The sequence below is a fragment of the Eurosta solidaginis genome, chromosome 5 (genome assembly GCF_040869045.1).
Source record: "Eurosta solidaginis isolate ZX-2024a chromosome 5, ASM4086904v1, whole genome shotgun sequence".
Taxonomy (NCBI): Eukaryota; Metazoa; Arthropoda; class Insecta; order Diptera; family Tephritidae; genus Eurosta; species Eurosta solidaginis.
The window spans coordinates 249539232-249545231 of NC_090323.1; the positions used below are offsets into that span (position 1 = coordinate 249539232).

Here is a 6000-nt window from a genome sequence, read left to right on the forward strand (position 1 = left end):
CAGGGTTACCCTAAGTTCATTTTCCTACATGGTGATTTTCCCTTATTTGACAAAGGATGAGGGAAAATCGTTCCAAAAAACCTCACCCTTGGTCTACAATTTCGGACTCATAATTAAGAGCGCTTCGAAAATATTTCAGGGGTGATTTAAGAAAAATGATAAAGAAATTCGTTCAAATTTAACCAAATTTTCATATTAAAAAAAAATATTCAAATAAAACGAATTGATAGCTGAAGAAAAATAGCAAGGGGCAAGTTGCTCCATTTATTAGTATTACCATTTGTATGTATCTATGAAAAAGACAATTTTGTCTTCAAAGCTCTCAGCTGAGTATGTAATGTTCGGTTACACCCGAACTTAGCCTTCCTTACTTGTTTCATCTTATTTTGTACATTTTCTCAGCTCCTTTATAGGGCTTTGATTCTGTTAAGTTGACTGCACAAATCATTACACTCATACAAACCACCTGATCTTTGTTAATAAGCATTTAATTCACTTTATATTGTTGTGAGCATAAAGTTTGAGAAAATCTTGGCTTTTGTCAACAAAGTTTTCAACAAAATTTAATTTCTCACTAAAACGTGGTCAGGGTCTTAGCTGGAAACCGCATTTGTTTTTTGCTTTCATAATTTTTTCCGCTCGAAATGTCTTAGTGAGCTTTGCGGTTGTTTTCTTTTCGTCTTTCATTTTCAATTCTCTTTTCACCCTTTGCCCCAGTTTTACCTGACTACTTGAAGCCTGTAAAATTTTCTTTTTAAAATATTTTGTCGCTTTTTTGTTGGTCACTTGTACTTTGCAAGCTGGATACCTCTTTTTTGCTGATTTTATTTATATTTTTTAATTTTTTAATAAAATTTCTAAGTTCTTCGTTTTATACTTACACATTTCACCTAAGTTATTCATGCAACGTCGGGTTCAGTACTTTTAAATATTTTTGTTCTTCCCCCTTTAGTTGGCTTCAGGTTTTCGTTAATGACTTTAAAATGCATTCAACTGTACGTAAAATAGCGCAAACATATTTTTACTTTAGTAGAAGTAACGGCATTGTAAAAAAAAGTGCTGAAGTCCGTTAACTAATTATAATCAACGAAATGTTGAGATCTTTTTGGCATTGTTTAGGACACTTAACGCCAGACTTTCCATGAAGGTTATAAATATGCTTTTTTATTTACTGTAAAAATAAGCTCTTATATTTAATTCTGCTCAACATCTTAAGTTTTCGTAATAAAGTCCAGTTTTTATTACCTTTCGTGGGTTATTACTTAAGAGCCTTAAGAGCGAAATTCTGCTAGAAAAATGTATTGGAGTAAACGGGTGCAACTCGATGGCTGATCTATGGGCATGACGGCTTTCTCTTCTACACTTTCAATGGCAGTCTCACATAATTCCACATCTACCAAAGCCCCAACCAGCAGCAATTCGTGAAGGTCCAGTTTGAAAGCTTTCTCTATTTTTTCAGCTTCTTTTTTGTACTCGGAATGTTTTCCTTTCTATTTTTTATTTAAAACATGACATTGAAGATGGCACAACACTAAACACGGTTGGTCCTAAAACCAAATTTGAGTCGTGATGACGAAATATTATTTCGCTATACATCATCATTTCTTTTCCATTCCTCAACTTCTTCTTCTAGTTCGGTGTCTTCCTCTCCCCTTTTCTCTCCGTCCTCCCTTGTCTCTCTTCATTCCTCTCACTTATTTACCTTTCACCCTCTTCTACTTTTCTCTTTTGTATTCCACTCTTGTTTACCCTTTTCAATTTTCAATCGTAAAAAAGGCATCCCCAAACGATTAGCGGTGTGTTGCGATTAAGCCACTAGCACCTTTAGGCAATAGAACTTCGGCTGCTGGAATTATCTTTTTTTAACCTTTGGAACTTTCGTGTCACGTCGATAATCGCCATCCGCACTTTTTTTCCTGAAGTCTTGCTCTAAGGTTAGAGAAGGGTAGGTGGCCGCTGAGCCAACTAAGTGGAACCCACCGCCGCAATGCTACAGAAACTATCGGCGACACCAATTGCTAATTATCAAGTGAATTGCTGGAAAGCAATATATACTTCCAATAAAATAACATAAACCCCTGAAGGTGACACCACCATCTTGTCGGATATTTATACGTCAGGTTTTTGAAAAAAGCGCCATTAAGGTACTTGCCCGACCTTTTGGGGAAAAATTTTAACCTTTTATGTCATTCAAACCACTGCTTCCACGAGGAACTTGGGATTTTCATTGATTCCCCCTGAGAGTCCAAGCAGATGTTAAACTCATTGCAGTGGTCGGGCAGTCTATATCACCTACTGACTGCAAGGTTCTTGTAAATAAAATTTTAGTGGACCTGCTTTACAATAGGCATGTTGCGATTCCAATAATTGCGAACAGTCCTCCTCTGTGTACAGATCGATCAGGCGTTCCAACGTTTTCAATGGGCGCAAAGAGAGACAGTGTGCTTTAGAATCTTCGAGGTAGAGGTGGGATCCGTTACTTGCCTTCGGAGTAAATGCGACAATAACCTTAATCCGAAATTTTAGAGAAACACCTAACAGCAAACAATTGCCGTAGATAGGAGTGAGAAAGCAACAATTAATACGTAGAGATATTTCAAACGGCAGAACTGCATGCCTTCGGACACCTAAGACTTGTAGGGCTTTACAGATTGGGTAGCTCATGAAAGCGCTTTTCCCTCAGGAGCAATACTAGTCATCAGTGTAACGGGGACATCGGAAAAGTAGGTGTCCTTCAAAAGCTTTAAGGATTACTCACCGTTCCTTGTACGACTACCGTCCGATTCCCTGAGAGAACTTTTCCGAGCCTAGCAAGCTCAATATAAATAAATATGTACTAAGGCGCGATAACCTTCGAAGAGATCTAAGGCCGAGCTTCTCTTCCAATTTGCGTCGTGCTCCTCTTGATTTTCCCTACAAATTGCCGGCCGGGACCTTCATGCTTTATGCCGCAGAAGAGTTTTCACTGAGAGCTTTTCATGGCAGAAATACACCCGGAGCGCTTGCCAAACACTGCCGAGGGGCGACCCCGCTTAGCAAATTTTCTTCTAATTGAAAAACCTTATTTCTAAAATTTTGATGTTGCTTTGTCCGGGGCGAACCCAGGATCTTCGGTGTGGTAGGCGGAGCGCGCTACCATAACACCACGGTGGGCGCCGCAAGCTCAATATACCCTTTAAAATTTTCGTAGAAACTTCTATGCTGTAAATATCCACCCAATTTAATAATAATAACTGGACGTTGTGGCAGCGCACTGCCCTCAAGTGGCCCAATAACACCAGGCTAATCCTGTTCATTCGGCCTAGCTCTTTTTTCCTTCTCCTTTCCTAACATATTTATATCGCCTTGATCCACACTATTCCATTCATACAATACTATTCTGTCTCGCCGCAGCCTCTCCTTTATCTTCCAATCTAAAAGTATCTCCATTATTTTTCCTCTCGTATTTCAATTCAATCGTGCAAAAACTTGGATGATTAAATTTGCCATAATTTTTCCTTGAATTGATTTCCATATTTATTGTAGTTACTTTTCTGTTTTTTGTCACGAAAACCACCGAGCACACAAAATATTTTACCAAAAAATATCACGAGCCACCACTACGAGCAAATTGAAATAAGTACGAGAAAAATTTTATTCAAATACAATAAACCAAATATAAGCAGACACCAAATTTCATGCGACTCACGACCGCGTAATGCGTGTGAAAATATAAAGAGAATATGAATGTTCTTTTCACTTTAGATTTGTTGTTGGTCTATTTGTTTTTTAGGGGGGGCGGGGGTGGGGGGAGGGCACAAATGCATGTGGACAAGTGTTATCCTATCCGCGACAACGTTACTAAAAATGACAGAAAGCAAAAGTTAAACAAATATGAATTTCGTCGTGCACATTGTTTGCTTTTATGTGTATTAGTTAGGTAAATTTGTTTGTGTGGATTAGTGTAAATTGAAAAGTTTCAGTTGTATAGGCGAGTGTTGGGTGAGTGGGAATCTGAATGATGCTGTAAAAAGAGTATGAGAAAAATAATCTTAAAGTGTTTATATTGTAACGCAATATGTTAAGCGAAGATGTTTAACTGCTGTCCATTGTAACGATTTTGATAGCTTCTTGCTAATTTGTTACCGGTTCGTATCCCTAAACTGTCAAATAAATCATATTCAATACCACGTGCAATGAGTCGCTTTATTCCTCATTAATGATCGTAGTACAATCATTGGCATTCACATTGGATAAAGAGGCGTACAAAATGGAGTATTTTTTTCATCCAAGAAAAAATCGGCAGTTGTGGCAGCCACGTAACTGTTGATGGATATAAACTGAGGCACTGAGAGCTTCTTCTATTTGGGAACCAACATTAACAGGGAATTTATTATTATTATTATTATTAGGCTTGGAAGCACTGCGACCTTTATGTAGATCTATTGTGTATGACCTTTCAGCCTAATTTTGTATGTGGAGGCTTTTAAGGTATCTAAGTACCTCTTCAGGCTTTTTAATCCATATTACATAGGGATTAAGAGTCACACCACCTCGTTGCCTTGCCAGAGCGACGCATTCGCAGATAATTTGAACCGTCGCACTATGGCGCCTCTGCCGAAAAGCCTGGCAAAAATAAAAAATTTCATGAAAGCTTTCGATAAACCTAATAAATATATTTAATAGAGAATTGTCCAGGGATTATAAATATATAACTCTTATTAGACAGAAAATGATTTTTAGGAGGTAGAGTTACTCAAAGTTGATTAACTTTTAACACTTAGAAAAATTTGTGGTTTTTGTTCCTTTTTGTTGTATTAAAAATTGTTTTGTCTCTAAATAAAACGGCCTGCTACTGCTTTCTTGTTATTTCATTTTAGGTTGAAGCAAAACATAAAATTGTTTTTTTTTTTATAAAAGTTGTCAGATCTACCTGTTTTTCGAAAAGCCCATTTTTAGGACTTTTCCGAACTTTGATGGAAAAAAAGGCCAAAAAAGTCTCCGTGAAATTTACAGTAGGTATTTGCTAAATATTCAGTTACCTGAAAGAACTCATTTCCATAATTTGCGTATATAAAGCAAAGTTTAATACAACGCCAAAGTCAGTTGTTTTTTGGAGTCTATAGAGTAAAGTATTCTGTTTATTTAAATAAACATAAATATACCTCACATATTTTTTTAGTAAGATATACTTGATGGCAAATTTTAATATGTTTCTAGAAAACTCCAAACTATTTGAGGTGTTCAAAACTTCAAAGACAAAAGCGGTGTTCGTAGAGGGTATTATGACAGAATTACCAAATGAAGCATGCAACAAAGAAGACGAAGACTTGAAAGAAAAAATTAGCTTCCTCTACATTCCAATACAAAGGAAATGGCAAGCAGTCGGTCGTTTTACTTAATACTTTATAAGTAAGCATGAAAGCTGTCTAGCTGGTAAAAGTTTTTTGGACGAAGAAATGCCTAGCACATCAACCAATCGAACTAGAGGAAGACCAACAAAACCCATAGAAGAATATTCAACCTACACAAGGAAAAGAAAGCTGTCAGATTATACTAGAACTATCGCCACGACTCATCTTTTAGAAGGATGGGATATTAAATATAAAAAGGACGAAGAAAACACCAAGTCTCATATCATAGGAGCAGTTGCGTTAGGGAGATACACTCCTATCTAGGAGATATACTCCTAAAGAGTCTTTGGCGCTGTTTATAGATCTCGGGTTATCGAAGGATAAATACAATATATTGCGTGAGTCATTATTGCAATATAATGCCGATCTTTTACCTGGATACAAACAAATTACTCAAGCCAAGAAAGAAGCAGTTCCTCCAAGAGCCAAAATAACCGAAGTATCAGCTGAAGTTGAGCTCCAAAACTTAATGGATCATACGTCTATGCGACTCTTGAAAAGTTCTTCTTAAATCACTGCCAAAAAGCATAACATTGATAAATAAATGGGGCTGTGATGGATGGTCAGGAAAAAGCGCATATAAACAAAGAATAAATGTAGACGATGG

The 6000-nt window shown here is 36.9% G+C and overlaps 1 protein-coding gene across 1 annotated transcript in view; it reads right to left on the reverse strand.

Annotated features, from left to right (window-relative positions):
* Positions 1–3663, reverse strand: part of Herc4 (HECT and RLD domain containing E3 ubiquitin ligase 4) — a 125435-nt gene extending 121772 nt beyond the window's left edge. The window contains exons 1-3 of the mRNA XM_067789604.1: positions 3530–3663; positions 1246–1547; positions 882–1171 (exon numbers count right to left, since the gene is read on the reverse strand). The gene's annotated coding sequence lies outside the window, so the exon portion shown is untranslated. The remainder of the gene's footprint in view (positions 1–881; positions 1172–1245; positions 1548–3529) is intronic.
* Between the last annotated feature and the right edge of the window lie 2337 nt (positions 3664–6000).